The 16,329-nt window shown below is 53.1% G+C and overlaps 1 protein-coding gene and 1 long non-coding RNA gene across 4 annotated transcripts in view; one reads left to right on the top strand and one right to left on the bottom strand.

Annotated features, from left to right (window-relative positions):
• The window catches only part of TP73 (tumor protein p73), a 90,627-nt gene extending 74,836 nt beyond the window's left edge, over window positions 1-15,791 (bottom strand). Inside the window, exon 1 of one of the 3 annotated variants that reach the window (XM_033195877.1) lies at window positions 15,228-15,791. The gene's annotated coding sequence lies outside the window, so the exon portion shown is untranslated. Of the gene's footprint in view, window positions 1-2,219; window positions 2,300-15,227 lie in introns of those variants that run through there. The other 2 variants (XM_033195862.1, XM_033195869.1) reach the window with 2 other exon arrangements.
• On the top strand, window positions 3,707-10,211 carry LOC117074441. Its single transcript, XR_004433587.1, has 3 exons — window positions 3,707-4,667; window positions 5,811-5,923; window positions 8,842-10,211. It is a non-coding gene; the product is annotated as an uncharacterized LOC117074441 (long non-coding RNA).
• Window positions 15,792-16,329: the final 538 nt, after the last annotated feature.

The following is a 16,329-nucleotide window of genomic DNA, read 5'->3' as shown; positions in this document are numbered from 1 at the left end:
CCCGGGGGACACGTGCTGAATGCAGGTACATTGCTGCGGAGCGGTGTGTCTGTGTGCAGTGTGTGCGTCCGTGAGCGCAACGGCGGATGTATGAGTCATGGAAAGTCAGTGCGTTTCTGCCTACGTGCCGCACGGATGTGTGTGTGACCGCTACTCATGGGTGTTGGCTCCCGTTGGGGAGATGGCCCCTCATTGCAGCTTGGTGACTCACTGGAAAGTGTGCCCATGGTTCATTCTCGAGTGCACCCATCTGGGTTCCTTGGCTGCTGTGACCTCCTAGCACGCACCCCTCCTCCCCCACCCCCAGTTCATAGGAAAGTGAGGGGAAAGACCCACACCCAGCGAGGTTGGTGCCTGGCTCCTCTCAACATCCTTGTTGGGGACAGAAGGTGGGTGGGTGACAGGAGGAGTGATAGCAGCTGGACCCTGGCCACAGCCACGGCCAAGTTTGTTCCCTGGTCTGAAGAGCAACTAACACAGAGTGACAGTGGCCATGGGCTCTGGGGGAACAGTCAAGGGGGGGTTCAAGGAGAATTTTTGCATACCTGTGCACCGTAACACAAGGGTTGAAAAGCTATCCCCTAACTCTCCTACCCTATTTTAAGCTGGGTGGTCCAGATGTGAACTACAGGGCAAGCCCTTATTTATTTCTCTCTCTGTCTCTTTTTTTCTTTTTTTTTTTTTTGAGACAGAGTCTCACTCAGTCACCAGGCTGGAGTGCAGTGGCGCAATCTTGGCTCACTGCAACCTCTGCCTCCCAGCTTCAAGTGATTCTCCTGCCTCAGCCTACCGAGTAGCTGGGAATACCGGCACGCACCACCACGCCCGGCTAATTCTTTATATTTTTAGTAGAGACGGGGTTTCACCATTTGGGCCAGGACGGTCTCGATCTTCTGACCTCATGATCCGCCCGCCTCGGCCTCCCAAAGTGCTGGGATTACAGGTGTGAGCCACTGCGCCCGGCCGCCCTTGTTATTCCTGTCAGGCAAGAGCTGGAGAGGGGACTGTGCAGATGTGAGCACTGTCTGTTTTCCGCGGCTGCCGTAACCAGTGACCACACAGTGAGCAGCATAGAACGAGACAAATTTACTCTCTTACAGTTTTGTAGGTCAGAGTCCGAGATGGGTCCCAGGGAGCTAAAACCAAGCTGTGGGCAGGGCTGGCTGCTTCTGGAGACCCCGGGAGAATACACTTTCCCCTCTTCCTGTCTTTGGGGGGCCCTAGGAGAATCCCTACTTCCCCGTCTTCTCCCGGTTCTGGAGGCCCTGGGACAATCCCTACCTCCCCGTCCCCTCCGGCTTCAGGAGGTTGCTGGCATTCCTTGGCACGTGACCCTTTCCTCCATCTCTGAAATGCATCCCTCCAACCTCTGCCTCCATCATCAGCTCCTTCTCTACCCGTCTTGTGGGGCCCCCTGATACACTGGACCCACCTGGATCCTGCCAGATGGCCTCCCCGTCTCAAAATAGCTGAATCACGGTCCCCCCTTTGCCATGGGAAATAACATGGGCACAGTTCTGGGGATTAGGACACGAAGACCTTTGGGGAGCCACTTTTTTCACCAGCCATAAATGTCCCTCATTGAAAAACATGTGGCCGGGCGCGGTGGCTCAAGCCTGTAATCCCAGCACTTTGGGAGGCCGAGATGGGCAGATCACAAGGTCAGGAGATGGAGATCATCCTGGCTAATGCAGTGAAACCCCATCTCTACTAAAAATACAAAAAACTAGCCAGGCGAGGTGGCGGGCGCCTGTAGTCCTAGCTACTCGGGAGGCTGAGGCAGGAGAATGGCATAAACCCGGGAAGCGGAGCTTGCAGTGAGCTGAGATCCGGCCACTGCACTCCAGCCTGGGTGACAGAGCGAGACTCCGTCTCAAAAAAAAAAAAAAAAAAAGGGAAAACATGTTTTCTGAGCCCTCTGTTTGGGGGTCAGTCTCAAAGCTGCCCCGGGAGAGACACCCACACGGCACCGAGTTGCGTCTGCTCAGATGGGGCACCATCCCTACCACCAATGCTTACTCATTTCTGAGCCGAAGGGCTTCTGGGACGGTTTGTTCCTGCTCAGTGAGACACACAGGACAGGCCTCTCTGAGGTCAAAGGGCACCGTAGCCTGCAGCCAAGGCCAGGGAGGTGGGCAGGTGGTGGCGGGGAGGGAGCCAGCAGAGGGGCCATTAAAAGTCCCCTGCCCACGCACCCACCTTCACCGTCAGACCCCTACCTTTCTCCCCACAACTCTTCAGTATTTGCCAGCAGCCGCCTGTGTGCAACAACGAGTTCTTGAGGGCATGCACAGAAGTGAAACTGTCACTGTGACCCGTAAGTTATGCCCCACCCAACACACAGCTTACTCTGCACCAGGCATCGTTTAAGATTTTACATTCATTAGTGTGGGAGACACAGCCAGAGCCTGTCTCTAAAAGTAAGAAACAACACAAAAGAACTGGATGTGGTGCTGTGTGCCTGTGGTCACAGCTGCTCAGGACACAGGCGAGAGGATGGTGGCCCGAGCCCAGCAGTTGGAGGCTGTGGTGGTCAGCTGTGACTGCACTGCTGCACACCAGCCGAGGCTGCAGATGCAGATTCTGTCTTTTTTTTTTTGAGATGGAGTTTTGCTCTTGTTGCCCAGGCTGGAGTGCAATGGCATGATCTCGGCCCACTGCAACCTCTGCCTCCTAGGTTCAAAAGTGATTCTCTTACTTCGGCCTCCCAAGCAGCTGGGATTATAGGCATCTGCCACCACACCCAGCTAATTTTTGTATTTTTAGTAGAGACGGAGTTTCACCATATGTTGGCCAGGTTGGTCTCGAACCCTTGACCTGGTGATCCAAAGTGATCCTTGGCCTCCCAAAGTGCTGGGATTACAGGTGTGAGCCACCACGCCTGGTGATTCTATCTCTTTAAAAAAAAAAAAAAATGGCTGGGCATGGTGGTTCACACCTGTAGTCCTAGCCACTCAGGAGGCTGAGGCAGGAGAATTGCTTGAACCTGGAGGTGGAGGTTTCAGTGAGCCGAAATCACGCCACTGCACTCCAGCCTGGTGACAGAGTGAGACTCTGTCTAAAAAAGAGAGGCCGGGCGCGGTGGCTCACGCCTGTAATCTCAGCACTTTGGGCGGCTGAGGCGGGTGGATCACAAGGTCAGGAGATCGAGACCATCCCGGCTAACACGGTGAAACCCCGTCTCTACTAAAAAATACAAAAAAACTAGCCGGGCGAGGTGGCGGGCGCCTGTAGTCCCAGCTACTCGGGAGGCTGAGGCAGGAGAATGGCATGAACCCGGGAGGCGGAGCTTGCCATGAGCCGAGATCACGCCACTGCACTCCAGCCTGGGTGAAAGAGCGAGACTCCGTCTCAAAAAAAAAAAAAGAGAGAGACAAACGAAAGAGAGACAAACCAAAGGATCCAGAGGGGGTCAGAGAGTTATGAAACTTCAGAATATGAATGATTTACATAATCCCACTCATGTCGAGTCCTTCTGGTTTTAAAGTTCTGTTTTGCATAAATCTTGTACACTTCATTGCCAAGAATAGACTCTTCCTGTTATTCTAATACTTTCAAATATCAAATCAACCAGCGGAACATTAGACAATGTTCTTGGAGTTCTATTGGCCTCAATCTTACAATGGTGTATTTTGCTATTTTTATCAGAATTCATCATTTTCATATTAATCCAATTAGCATCCTGTTTACCAATACCTCGTGTTTTAATTTGCAGCTTCCTTCTAAAAGCTTGGGGGGACTTTCACAACTCGACTGTCCTCCCTCATTACTGCCAAATAATTAGTCAAGGAGCTGTCCCTGATCAAAAATTAAGAACCCAGAAGCAAGTTGGAGCATGCCTCACTCCAGAAGAAAACATGACAGGAGACTCGTGCAATCATGAGGAGACTGGTTGGTAGTCATGATGGCAGCTGGCAAAGACTGTGAGAGCAGGAAGGAGAGACATGCACCAAATCGTGAGCATGGCAGACCGCAGCTCATTAACTAGCTCGGAGTTTGCATCTCCTGTTTAACTGACAATGACCGCAGAGCCTTTCGCCTGTAATTTGCGGGCTGACTCCACCCTGCATTGCGCATGGTGCAAACTGCAAGGACCACAAAGAGAAGATGGTGAGTTGCCTTACCCGCTAAATCGTGCACCTTATCTGGGTCATTGGATTCACAGGAATCACCTGCCTTTAAAGAGGGAGCACAGCTTCCCTTTGTAGCCTGACTGCATCTGGCAAGAGTGGCTGGGTTTTCTGCAGAAGACAGATCCCTCTCTTCGGCCCAGCCAAGGCCTCCCGCAGACTCAACAACCCCTGTTCCCCAACCGTCTCACAGTCAGGGAGGACCCACACTGGAGCAAGGCTGCTCCCCTATCCCCCAAACAACCAGGCCCCGGTCCGGCCGGTGGGCACCAGCCAGGTGGACCCTGAGGCCAGGAGGCTGTGGAAGAGAAAGCTGCAGGTCTGGCTTATGTGTTCAGGCTGGTGGAGAAAATGGAGCCAGGAAGTCATTGCTAAGATCACAGGAAATGGTGCAGTACAGGCGAGCGGGAGCTTCCCTGCCCTCTCCAAAGGACCCAGTGAGACATGGCACTTCTCCTGCAGGAGGGGCAGCCTGCCCCCTCAGCCCAGGCTTCCCCAGGTGCCATCCCCACCCTGCCTGACACCTCGGAGCAGCAGGTGAGCAATTAGAGCCCCCACCCCTCCTCACAGGCACCCTGAGCCACGGGGGGCCTGCCAGCTGGTACTGGGCAGGGAAACAGGTGGGTCCTTCCTGTCCAGTGCAGCGCCCCTGGCAGGGGGATACACCCTGGCTGGGTGGGAGCCCTGCTGGCTCAGGCCCCGCATCTGGGCTGGTAGGAGGGTAGGAGTCGCAATGCCTAGGTGCCTGTGCCCGGGCTGGCAGGGCAGAGGGGCTGCACCAGCCTCACCTGGGCACCTCAAGTCTGCCAGTGGCACCCTTGGGGGTTCTCAGGTCCCACAGGCAGCTCAAATTGAGCTCACAGTGGGGACACAGCAGTGGCCTCCCCAGAGAGCCCGTGGCATGGAGGCAGGTGGGCCGGCCACTGACTGGGGTCAGGACATACCACTACCCCAAAATCTGGCATGGTGGCATCTGAGAAGCCAGGGAAAGCAGAGATAAGTTTCTCTTACAAAAGAAAACTTCATTTTTCTCTGAGAGCCCTCAGAGCGGCTGGAAGAGGCAGCCCCATGTTGTCCTCACACCAGGGACGCCTCCCTGCACTCCCCAGCCAGGTCTGTCCTGAGGCCTTGCGGGGAGCTGATTCCATCTCCAAGGCCTGTAGAGGCCCCTCTAGGTCCCCTTGTGACGTCCCCTCCACAGCCCTGACCCCTGCGTTGGAGCTCAGGACACACCACCCCACCCCAAAACATGGCTGGAGAGGGCAGAATGTGCCACCCCAAACATGCCTTGGGCATATCGATTATTTCGAGAAACTGCAGACACAGGAGTGGCTCTGTCCAGCTGCCCATCTGGGAGAGAAATGAAAGACATTTCCATTCATAAAGGTCGCTATGTCGGGAGGAGAGCGGCTCCAGGCAACTCTGATCACCTGAGAGATGCATGTCCGCATGACGAGCACCTTCATTCACCAGGCAACTCCCCTGCTATAGCTGGTCCACACCAGCCTGCAGCAGCCCCACGCCCCTGTATCTTCCTGCAGCTCAGGATGACACAGATGCCTCTGCCATGTGGCCCCTTCCCCCAGTTTCATCTTCGTGTGGGACTCCCATTTGTGTACATATCATTAAAATGGGTTTTCTCCTGTTAATCTGTCTGATGTCACTTTTCCTCCCCTGCAGCTTGGTGACATGAAAGGATCTCCGTGGCTGGCCTTACTCCCTGTGGATGCCACAGCTGCAGGATACTGGTGCCCCAACAGAAGCCAGTGAAGGAAGAATTCCTGCTCCAGCAGGTGCCTGGTCTCCACCTTCAGGGGCTGCTCAAGGAGAGTGGTAATTTGGGGCAGCAGGAGGAAACATGGGTGTGAACTAGTTCTTTTTTTTTTTTGAGACAGGGTCTCACTCTGTTACCCAGGCTAGAGTGCAGTGGTACAATCATAGTTCATCGCAGCCTCGACTCCTCAGCCTCCTGAGTAGCTGGGAGACAGGCGAGCACCACCACACTCAGCTAAGTAGAAAAAATATATATATATATATACACACACACACACACACACACAGAGTGTGTGTGTATATAATACATATATGTATTATGTGTGTATATATATATAAAATGTGTGTGTGTATTTACACTTTGTTGCTTAGGCTGGAGGATAGTGGTGCGATCTCAGCTCACTGAGGCATGAATCTCCCTGGGCTCAAGGGATCCTCCTATCTCAGCTTCCTGAGTGGCTGAGATTACAGGCATGTGCCACCATGCCTGGCTAATTTTTGTATTTTTTGTAAAGACGGGGTTTTATCATGTTGCCCAGGCTGGTCTCGAACTCCTGGGCTCAAGCCATCCCATCTGCTGGCGTCAGCCTCTCAAAGTGCTGGAATTACAGGCGTGACCCATCGCGCCCGGCCAGATCTAAGATTATTTTAAACTATCTAACTTTCTGCATTTCTCTTTGAATATTTCATTGTTACTTTGATTAAATGAGAATTAAGTATTATTTCATAATGACCTGGGATTCCATTTAATCAAGTGCTTTAAACCTTTTGACATTTTGACAACTTTCTAAAATCACTCTCAATTAAGTCTTTTTGACCCCGAATTAACGTTTGGGATTTCCCTGGAATATCTCAAAAGGATTCTTTTCTCTCCTTATAAAAAGATAGATTATTTTGCCAATGTTAAAGGGAAAATTTTGTTAAATAAAATAAAAAGATATTAAATAAATTGGGCTTATTTGATCAACTAAATTTGCATAGAAGCACTGTAAAATATGAGGTGATGATTAAGCTTCTCTGAGTGAGTTATATTTGCATGGATATATATTAATATAAGAGTTTCAGACATTTTATGAAATTCTTAGAAATCTGATACTTTCTATACTAGTTGTAATTGCAGTTATTATCTAAAAGTATACACCACAGGAATACCCAAACTTCCTCATCAGTTACATTATAATGATCCCATCATATCTTTAGCCAAGGCCATTTTAAGCCTTTCTGTCATACACAGTTAATTGTTTCGCTCTGATGGTTTCCTGAAAGCTTTTGCAAGCAACTGTAATCCTAAAGTCTTGTGTCTTCAAGAAGATTTCATGGGGAAGACTTTGACCAGTACAGGTTTCTGATACATTAAGATCACACCACTGCATCACAAGAATTTCCAGAATGTAAGTGAAGAAACTATTTATAACTTACAGCATTCCAGTACATTATACTTTTGTAAGCAAAATTGAAACGATGACTTTTCTCCCTACCTGATCTCTCTAGAATTTGGAAACTATTAGCAATTTTGTTGTCATGGCCATAGAGTTATTTGCTTAAGTTCAATATGAATCTGCTCCCTTGTAATAGGAAACAATTGGAAATATTGGTTAGCTTACCAAGTGTTTGACTGGAATATCATATTTGAGAGTGATGTGCATAAAATCAGATGTGAGTAGCTTTAAGGAACTAAGGTTGACTTTATGGAGCCAATGAAACCCCTTGGAGGAAAACAAAATTGCCCTTATACCTGAATTAAAGGGCTTCTGTGGCCTCACAGGTTGAGGAAAGACTGTCATTTTTCGGCAGTATTTCTCAAGAATATATCGGGAACCTTGAGAAAGAGGAATCCACCCAAATCTATAGGTATTCCAGGTAAAGTCTGATATCAAGTCCTTGGCTTGACTTCTTAGCTTCAAGAGGCTTTTGAAAGCCTAACCTGAGATTTCTTATTAAAAGTTTCAGCACCCGGGCGCCGTGGCTCATGCCTGTGATCCCAGCACTTTGGGAGGCCGAGGCGGGTGGATCACGAGGTCAGGAGATTGAGACCATCCTGGCTAACATGGTGAAACATGGTGAAACCCCATCTCTACTAAAAATGCAAAAAATTAGCCGGGCGTGGTGGCGGGTGCCTGTAGTCCCAGCTACTTGGGAGGAGAATGGCGTGAACCTGGGAGGTGGAGCTTGCAGTGAGCCGAGATCGCGCCACTGCACTCCAGCCTGGGCGACTGAGTGAGACTCTGTCTCAAAAAAAAAAAAAAAAAAAGTTCCAGCAAAGCTGATCTAAAGAGAGCCTAGCTGGCCACTTACTATTCTTGCTGCACTTGTGCAAATAATTGGGCCAACTTTAACGAGGCTAGACTTATTTTACAAACAAACTAATTTTACTAGGCTAGGCACAGTGGCTCACGTCTGTAATCTTAGCACTTTGGGAGGCCAAGGTGGGTGGATCCTGTGAGGTCAGGAGTTCAAGACCAGCCTGGTCAACATGTCAAAACCCTGTCTCTACTTAAAAAAATAATAAAAATACAAACATTAGCTGGCCGTGGTGGTGCGTGCCTGTAACCCCAGCTACTCGGGAGGTTGAGGCAGGAGAATCACTTAAACCCGGGAGGCAAAGGTTGCAGTGAGCCGAGATCGTGCCACTACACTCTAGCCTTGAGCGACAGAGTGAAACTCCATCTCAATAATAATAATAATAATAATAATCTTACTGAGATTATTTTTAGTAGAAAGAGAGGTGATGTAGAGAGAACACATATTTCAGTAGAAAGCCATATTGTGTGCCCATATTAGATTCTCATCCTGTTTAATTTCCTTGGGGTTTTGTTATCTATTGATGTCTATAAACTGGACTGGTTCCTGATGTTTCTAGTTTCCTTCAGTATCTTGCTGCAACTCTCCAAATTAACACTCTCAATTTTCTCCCACCCTTCTTACTGGAATCACGAAGAACAAAACTGCCCTTTGCCCAGAAATCCTGCAAACTGAAGCTGGACGACTTGAAAGAAACATCAACGAGATGAGCACGAAGCCCAGGTGTGAAGGGCCTCACGCCTGTTGCTGTGTGGGCCTCCCAGACATCACCAGAGACCAAACCGCAGAAGACGCTCGGAGCCCAGGATCTACAAACCGGCCCCGCCACAGCCCCCAAGCCCAGAAATGAGTTTTTCGTCAGCTCCAATGATTAGCTTTTTTTTTTCTTTTGTTTCTAAGAAACACCTCTTCAAAGCATTATAAGACAACACACCAACCCAGTTTCTGTACCATGGAGCTTCTTGGGGGAGTTTCAGACTAGGAAACAATGGGGCTCAGGACACATCACCCCAAAATATGACTGTAAGAGGCCAGAATAGGCCACACCAAAATGTGACTGTAGGAGACCAGAATACGTCACCCCAAAAAACGACTGTAGGAGACCAGAATATGTCACCCCAAAATATGCCATGTTGACATGTTGATTACTTTGAGCTAAAAGAAACTGAGAACCAGCCAACAGATAAAAGCTCTTCAACTCCCTAAAATAAAGCGTAAAACTCTCTTTTCTAAAGGAAATTGATATCTATAAAGGGCATTTTCATTAGTAATGATATGTGCGCCAGGAAGACAGCCGCGCCAGGACACATTTTCTCACCAAGAGACTGATAGCTTCACCACGAGGCGGCCTTTATACCCAGAGGTTTCCTCCCTCACCCTCTCCTCGTTTGTCTCCACCGCTCCCCGGAAGCCCAGGCCCCCTTTCCTTTCTGTCACTGAGGACAGACATCTGCACTGCTCCCATCTGGCTACTGCTGAGTCTCCTGTTTTTATGGTACTTCCAGGCATAGGTACAGCCTTAAAACTGTTGTCTCTTGTGAGTCTGTCTTTTGTCAATCGTTTATTGGCAGTCTAAGAATCCAGTTGGGAAGAGGGAGGCAACTTTCCCCTCTCCACAGCTTGCTCTTTGGGGAACCTGATTTAATCTCCAAGGCCCATGGAATCTTCCGGCCACTGTCCATCTAGTGTCCCCCATGTCCCCTCCATGGTCCCTGCTCCATGAGACCTGCCTTCTGTGCCCTCACTCTGGCCCCAGCAAGGCCCTTCCTGCCATCTGGTCTCTCCAGGCCTCACTGGAGGCCACCACTGGGATGGCGTCTCCTCTCTGTCCCAACTCCCTGAGAGGTGCCTCTCCAGACCCTTCAGTGCAGGCTGATGCCCCCGACCCTCTGTAGTACCCACGGCCAGGTCCAGGGCTGGGGCCCAGGTCTCGCCTCTCCTGGTGGGGCTTCTTGTTCAATATGTGTCTGGTTTCTCTCCCTGACTGGGGGCTATATGGCCCAAGCAGTTCCCAGGTAGAGGAGCTGCTGGAGTGTGTGGAACGGCCTGTTTTCCAGGATGCAGGGGCTGTGGAGGAGGCGCCAGGCAGGAGGTGCTGGGGGAGAGGCGGGCTGCCCAACCCTGACCTTCAGTGTCCGGGTTCCTGATCCTCTTCCTAAAAAGACGGGCGTGGCTTAGACTCAGCTTCTTCCCTATTTGCACCACGGCCCCTCTGCCAGCCTGGGGAATCTCAGACGCCTTGTCTGGGAGAATGTTTTAAATACATGAAACAAAATACACAAGATGGCGAGTTACTGAAATACAGCCGCTCTAGTGGGTTGGATGCAGGCTCCCGGAACGAGCCTCAGAATGTGATGTTATTTGGAATCAGGGTCTTTGCAGATGCCACTTAGGTAAAGGTCTCAAGATCAGATCATTCTGCATTTTCCGGGTAGGCCCCCAATCCAAGGACAGGTGTCCATCTAAGGGACAGAAAAGGAGAGACACACAGGGACACAGAGGAGGAGGCCATGGGAAGACGGTGGCAGAGACTGGGTGGTACATCTGCACACCCAGGAACCACAGGATGGCCGGCAGCCCCCCAGATCCTAGGAGGGAGACAGCCCCCTGTCAAAGCCTCCCAGGGAACCTGACCCTGCCCCCAACTGGCTTCAGATTTCCTGCCTCCACAACTGGGAGACAAACACTCTCCATTGTTTCCAGCCACTTACTTTGTGGTCATTTATAACAGCAGCCTGAGAAAACTGAAAAAGCGACCCTAATATTTAAAAAGCAGAATTGGGAGGTGATCATATGTGCGTTTCTTTGTTCATACATTAAGCCAGAAGCCTGAGAGCAGATCTAATCACCGCGGTAATTGCAACCGAGCAACAAGCACGAACCACTTTTTAAGATGCTGCAGCAGTTACCGGACACCATGAAATATCAGTGGTTCCCACTGGGGAAGTCACAGGTACTGCTATGATTGTAGTTTGCTGCTTACATTCAAAACTGGAACAAATGCTGAAATTTGAAGTTAATACAAGGTGCCGTTTTTCCCCATCCAGGCTCACAGCACCCTGGACTCTCTACCCCGGCTTAGATGGTCTGGAAGGGCCCTTCTGGGACGAATGTTCCACGGTCCTAGGTGTCTGGGGTCTGTGTCTTGTATTTGTAGCGGGCCTGAGCCAATGGCAGACTCAGGCAAAGGATGGTTTGGCAGCCCCAGGCCCAGTTTCGTGGTCCAGCTGGAGTCCCCACTCCCGTCCTTTGCAGCTGTGTGATCTTGTGCAAGTAGAATAGCCCGTTGAAGTCTCAGTTTCCTCATCTGTAAACGGGCATAATTATAGTATCTACCTCAATGGGCTATTGTGGGGATTACAGGGAAAAAATGTAAACTTTTTAGCCAAGTACCAGCTCACAGCCACCATGGGCTAAATGTGAGTTGTTACAGACATTCAAAAACAAGAGATGGGCTGGATTATTATTTTCTTCTTTGGGTCTCCGATGTGCAGCTTGTCCAGGAAAAGAAAGCACTTTGGATGAGCGAGTGTTCAGCCTGCAAAGGAATACTGAGCACAGAGTGGTCAGGCAGAGGGCAGGCAGGAAGTCAGTGAACGCATGCATAGGTCCATCCGAGCCCACTTTGGTATAAGCTGTCTTACACTCAAACGCCAATGAGCAGAGGGATTTTTTTTTTTTTTTTTTTTTTTGAGACGGACCCTCACTCTGTCGCCCAGGCTGGAGTGCAGTATGTGATCTTGGCTCACTGCAAGCTCTGCTTCCCAAGTTCATGCCATTCTCCTGCCTCAGCCTCCCAAGCAGCTGGGACTACAGGCACCCGCCACCGCACCCGGCTAATTTTTTTGTATTTTTAGTAGAGACGGGGTTTCATGGTGTTAGCCAGGATGGTCTTAATCTCCTGACCTCGTGATCCACCCACCTCGGCCTCCCAAAGTGCTGGGATTCCAGGTGTGGGCCACCGCGCCCGGTCTTAAAGGATGTTTTGAAGACTTTTTCTGACTTTTTGCAAACTCAAGGTTCACCGTGTTGCGATGTTACTTTGGTGTGCCCGGAATCTCAGGGTTAACACTGCTGTTGGGCAAGGGCAGGGCCTCGTCCAGGTTCTGGAGTGGGTGTGTGGCTCCTCTCTCGGACCTCAGCCTCTTCTCTCTACTTTAGCTGTGCCTTTCACATGTGCTCAGTGTTATCAATCCATTCTTGGACCTGGGTGGGGCATGCCCTATAAATAAATACTAAACCAGGCATCCTTGCCCCAGTGCATACTTCTGACAGATGCCATCGGCCTCCACCCATGCCTTAGGCAGATGCCTGCCTCACTGCCATCCCTCCTGCCCTGGAGATAGCTACCAGCTACTAAAGAGCCGGGTCTCTCTCCAGGGCTCCTAGCTCTCCCAGCTCTGGAACAGAGCTTGGGACCCAAAGCCATCATGTGTAGGGACACCGAGCGGGTGCCAGGCACTCTCCCAAGCCCTTCGGATGGCACCTCACTGACTGTTCTCCAAGCCTCTGAGGCAGGAATTATTACCCTACTCTGCAGATGGGTAACCTAAGGCTCCAAGTGGTTAAGTGACTTGCTGGAGTAAATGGGGAAGGGGAGATTTGAACCCCAGCATTCTGACTTCCACACTACTACCTTAACCACTGTGCCAGACCAGCTTCTCCATGGGACTGGCCTTCGGGATTCGGAGACAGCTATCTGTTCGCCGTAGCCTTCACGAGAATGACTGCAAGGCAGGGCTCACATCCCTGGCCATTCTCGAGCCACTGCGGTGCACGGACAAGCCCTGCTCAGCCCCGCCTTCTACTTCTACTCACCCCAGGCAACCCCTGACTGACAACAGGCAGCTGCCACACTGCAGCCTCTGGCACCAACTTTTTATCTTATTTTATCTTTTTTTTTTTTTTTGAGATGGCGTCTCGTTCTGTTGCCCAGGCTAGAGTGCAGTGGTGGGATCTTGGCTCACCGCAAGCTTTCTCCTGCCTCAGCCTCCCCAGTAGCTGGGACTACAGGCGCCCCCACACCCGGCTAATTTTTTGTATTTTTAATAGAGACGGGGTTTCACCATGTTTGCCAGGATGGTCTTGATCTCCTGACCTCGTGATCCACCCGCCTCGACCTCCCAAAGTGCTGGGATTACAGGCATGAGCCACCACACCTGGCCATTTTATCTTTTTTTTTTTTTTTTTTTTGAGACGGAGTCTGGCTCTGTCGCCCAGGCTGGAGTGCAGTGGCCAGATCTCAGCTCACTGCAATCTCCGCCTCGCGGTTTCACGCCATTCTCCTGCCTCAGCCTCCCGAGCAGCTGGAACTACAGGCGCCGCCACCTCGCCCGGCTAGTTTTTTGTATTTTTTAGTAGAGACGGGGTTTCACCGTGTTAGCCAGGATGATCTCGATCTCCTGACCTTGTGATCCACTCGTCTTGGCCTCCCAAAGTGCTGGGATTACAGGCTTGAGCCACCGCGCCCGGCCCATTTTATCTCATTTTTTGAGACAGAGTCTTGCTCTGTTGCCCAGGCTGGAGTGCAGTGGCGTGATATCAGCTCGCTGCAACCTCTCCATCCCAGGTTGAAGCAATTCTTGTGCCTCAGCCTCCCGAGTAGCTGGGAGTACAGCTGCCTGCCACCACGCTCAGCTAATTTTTGTATTTTAAGTAGAGACTGGGTTTCACCATATTGGCCAGGCTGGTCTCGAACTCCTGACCTCAGGTGATCCACCCACCTCAGCCTCCCAAAGTGCAGGGATGACAGGCATGAGCCACTGTGCCCAGCCAACTTTTTATCTTATTTTAAAAACTACATACGTAATGCATACATTCATATACGGCAACATTTCAAACACCATGTCCTGTTCTCAATGCAATGCTCTTTAATCTTTTCCCGAATAAATCCAAAGAGGGGTGGCTCAGCGCTCAGTAAGCGCCAGAGGCCGTGTGTTTTGTTTTCTCCTCCTCCAGGGCTAAGCCTGAACAAATAAACAGCAACGACAGCAACAAAAAACAAAACAACAAAAACCAAAGCATTGTGTTAATGAGCCTGAACCATTTCCAAATGTCCAGACAGTGAATAAACAGATGGCAGCACCTTTGGAAGCTAATGACCTCTGGCCAGAAGTTTGGGGTGCAATGCTTTTCCCTGCACCCTTGCTAGTTGAAGATGGTCTACCTGTCCCCTGTTTATGTAGCAGACATATGCATACTACGTGGGCTCATTTCCTAGTGTCCAGACCAAAATACAAGCTGAATGAAGGTAATCATCGCTCCCCCAGTCCAAGCAGCAGCGGGAAAGGCAGGGGTTGCAGGAGGAGGCGGCCCAGGAGCTAAGGGGGCGGGAGGTGTCTCCCTCCAGGCCGGCCCGGGCCATTTCTTCCCGAGCTTTCTCTACCTGGGACCGCTCCCGCGACAGGCCAGGAGCCCTCGACTGACAAACTCAGAGCCACAGGGAGCTGTCCCTCGGGAAACCATCGAAACCGCTTAGTAACCAACTGCCTGGGTCAAGGTCCCCGCCCAGATCCTTCTCCCTGTCCAGGGAGGGCCTGGCTCTGGCTCCTCGGGGGAACTAAGGCCTCGGGATTGGCACAGCCCTGCAGGTCAGAGGGAGCGCGCGGGCGGGGAGGAGCTTGCTGGCGATTTCCACCTGCACCCGCGCCCCGCACCCCTGTCTCTTCCCGGGGTTACCCTGCCAACGGCCCTCGGAGCCCGGGGTGGAGAGGGGACAGCAGGAGGAGGGCCCTCCCGGAACCCCTGCGGGGCTGTCTTTGGCGCCAAAGGCGGCCGGAGCTGAGGGCAGGACCCGCATCTCCTCGCAGTCTCGACTCTGGCCGCTCCAGCCCCTCGCGAGCGCCAAGTCCCAGAGGCCCGTCCAACTCCGAGGGGGGCCCTGTGTCGCCTTGTCCCAGCTCGTCCGCGATCGCCCTCCCCTCACTTCCCAGCTTCGGAGCCGCGAGCCCAGGTGCCTGCCCAGCGCTGCGCTCCAGCTCCCGCCTACGGAGCCGAACCGCGCCCCGGCCCCGGCCCTCCTACCTGCAGCCGTCGCAGCCCCGGGCATCGGCGTCCGTCCCGACCGGCCTGGCGCGGGCCCCGGCTTCGCTGCGTCCCCTTCGCGGGCGCGCAGACCTCGGGGCGGGTGCGCGGGCGGGGAGGCAGGGCGGGCGGCCCGGCCCCTAGGCGGGTTATATGGGCGCGGGGAGGGGAGGCGCCGCGGGGAGTAGGCGGCCGCCGGCGTTAGCGCCTTTTTAGCCCGGCGCGCGGGAAGGCAGCGCGGGCCACCGAGTCGCGGCGGGGCCAAGGTCTCCTCCCGGCGCTCCGCCTCCCCAGATGGCCGCGTCCGAGTCGGGGTCCCGGGCGCACTCTGCCCCGCCTCCTTCCCGCCGCCGTTTGGCGCGCGTCTCTCCTTCCCAGCCCGGCGAGGCCGCCCACTCAGGGCCGAAGCAGGTCGGGCGCTAGGGCCCCTCCCGCGGTCAGACCCGACCGCGACCTTCGGCTGGGCTGGGGACGCCGGTTCCGACTCTGCGCCCGACGCCTGCGTTTCCCCCGGACTCCCTGCTGTCCCCCAGACGGCCCATCTTTCCCGACACCCGGGTCTCTCCGGGCCGCCGCCACTGGCGCTGGGCCCCTCGGCGCGCGGGGCGCTTGGAATCCAGGGGGCAGGGGATGTGGCCGGCGGGGAACTGGGGTGAGGGGCGGGGAACAGGGGTGAGGGGCGCCGCCCCAGGGCCGGGAGGAGGGGAACGGCTGCAGTCCGCTAAGCAGGGCTTGCCACCCACTCCGCCTGTGAAGCCGCGGCCCCGCCCGGCAGAGGATCCCGCGGAGACCCTCTGGGGGCTGCTCTCCCAACCCCAGCCGGGGTTTGGGCCCCATGTCCTTCCAGGGGTCACTCAGGACGCGAACACTCCCGGGCGGCGGCCAGCACCCTGCTCCCTCCCCCGGCCGCCGCCTGTGGGCTCGGGCTCTGGATCCCCTCCGGTGTTTGGAAGGAGCTCGCGGGCGTCGGTGCGCTTGGAGTTGCTCTCTGCGCGCACCAGACCCGCGCTAGGTCAGGCCGAGACTCCCTTCCGGCTGGCGGCACCCGCCGTCCCGCTTGCCTGCTCCTCCTAGGCCACTGGGGCCTCCAGGGCCCTAGATC

The sequence above is a fragment of the Trachypithecus francoisi genome, unplaced genomic scaffold, assembly GCF_009764315.1.
Source record: "Trachypithecus francoisi isolate TF-2019V2 unplaced genomic scaffold, Tfra_2.0 Contig01621, whole genome shotgun sequence".
Lineage (NCBI taxonomy): Eukaryota > Metazoa > Chordata > Mammalia > Primates > Cercopithecidae > Trachypithecus > Trachypithecus francoisi.
This window is presented reverse-complemented; position numbering and strand designations above follow the sequence as displayed.